The sequence below is a fragment of the Anopheles maculipalpis genome, chromosome 3RL, assembly GCF_943734695.1.
Source record: "Anopheles maculipalpis chromosome 3RL, idAnoMacuDA_375_x, whole genome shotgun sequence".
NCBI lineage: Eukaryota > Metazoa > Arthropoda > Insecta > Diptera > Culicidae > Anopheles > Anopheles maculipalpis.
In genome coordinates, this window is record NC_064872.1 from 59,180,027 (window position 1) to 59,182,115 (window position 2,089).

General features: G+C 38.7%; 1 protein-coding gene across 1 annotated transcript in view; it reads left to right on the top strand.

The window, feature by feature from the left end:
* Nucleotides 1–2,089, top strand: part of LOC126561839 (tyrosine-protein kinase Drl) — a 483,362-nt gene that overhangs the window by 189,954 nt on the left and 291,319 nt on the right. The gene's annotated exons all lie outside the window — the stretch shown is intronic.

A 2,089-nucleotide genomic window follows, 5' to 3' on the forward strand; every position in this document is an offset into this window, starting at 1 on the left:
CGTTCTACCTGGGACCAGAATTTGAAATGACAATAATACTAAAACCTTGTGCCCTTGGCGTTGCTTCGTTCCTGCTTTTCGGACAGTAGAGAAATATTCTTTTTTGCATTATTAATCTTTTTTATTATGATAATATGTGCATTTATTTTGCAGACTCCGAGCGTGGGTATAAAGGTTACGCCCTCGTGAGGCATACATACACGTGTATTTACATTCTTTGTACATTTGAGATTTACAAAAACTTATCATCGTACGACGCACAACACGTATAGCTGGATAGGCTCACACATTACGTCCTTAATCGCTAATAGTATACAGAAATCGTTCTGGTGCCGTATCGGACCGTAGCGGGGACTTTGAATCGGATTCCGATTCCCTTCTTTTTTTTGTGCCGTTTTTCACATACAAATTGCTACAGAGTGTTGCTGTTTTGTTGCCATCTAGCTTCAATGACTCGCTTGTCAGCAAATGCGATTTACTTTATCTACAAATACGTAAGAATGGCTTAAGCATGTAAAGGAATTATTTGAAAAACAAACTAAGATAAATATTATTTGCAGCAAGCGCACAGGGCTATTTGTTTCACTTTTAACTAATTAAAAAATAGAAGAAACGATTTTAAATGCATTTTCAATCCATAAAAACATACTTCAAATTAGTTCACTTCACTATGAAATTTTAAAAACCAAGCACGATTTTATAATTTGTTGGAGAATAAATAATAAAAAAGAGGAATAAAAAGGAATTGAAAGTAACAATTTAAAAACAAACAACAACATTTTGCATTCTACCTTATCAGTTATCGGCATGCTTGCTTGTTTTGATTGTTGTTTTTCGTCTTACGTTCGCTAACTAACCCTCTGCAGGGCTTCTTTTCGTTTTCTTTTCGTACCTTTTCCTTCGCTTCTCGTTTCATCTCATTACTTCTCGAATATGTTCGCCTTCTGGCTTCTTATTGCTTATTATACCTTCTAACCTTCTACCTGACCTTAACACCACGAGAAAGACATCAACCTTATCTACTTCTATGCAGCTTTTTTCAAAGTGAATGCGATATGCGATTATACGTTTGTAAAAGGAGGCGCAGCGCGTGGTCCCTCCTCGGTTGAGATGCAGCCAATTCTAGTTTAAAATTCATTACAACATCCAGAAAAAAAACACTCACACAGGGAACGCGCATAGGATAAACTTTCACGGAGCACTAAACAGAAACAGGTAGTACCACGATAACAGTATTGCCAGTAAGCTTTGGTAATAGAGATAGTGTATAGGTATGCGTTCGGGTGCACGGAAACAAGCGAAAGTGTTGCCATTCACATCAAACATCAAGTGACATTAGTATTTAGATCGACTTCGGCTAACCGAACGTTGGAGGTTAGTTTACTCCTTCCTGAAGGCGGCACACAGCTATTTACATACCGAAATAAAAACAAGAACCACAATTCATTTTCGCCGCTCCGAATAAGTATAGCGCAAGTATGAAAAAGCGTCCATATTTCTGACAGACAGGTAGGTGTAGGTAAGGCTGGTGTCATTGCTCGGTGGCGTGCCACTAGTTGCAAGGGAAATGTATGGGATTTGACGTTTGACGTTCAACCCTCATCTGTCAAATCCTATCCGTCATTTCCCATTGCAACTAGTGGCATGCCACCGAGCAATGACACCAGCCTAAAGGTGGGTGTGTATGCTCTTGTGTCAGTTGCAATAACTCTAAGAGCCACTGTAGACTAATAAACATTCACGGTGTAACATTCAACAACGACAACTATACCTATTATTACATTCAGCTTATTTCTCTAGCATTTCGCTCACAAATTCACTGGAATTTGATAATTCGATCTTTGCCAGATCTCTCGCCTAACCTAATCATCATTTTACTCCCTTCTCATAATAACATGAATCACACGCTAGTCTACGCTTGATAGTTTTATGTTTTGCATGTTTTCAGTCTCATCTTGGATTGATTATACTTTAGCAAATGTTTGCTACACACTATGAGCCCTATACAGGCACACATTACTCACGCTGACCCTATGGCTGTAAAGCTTGTCCTTCAACGGCAACAAAAAGAAAGCAACGCATCCCATTG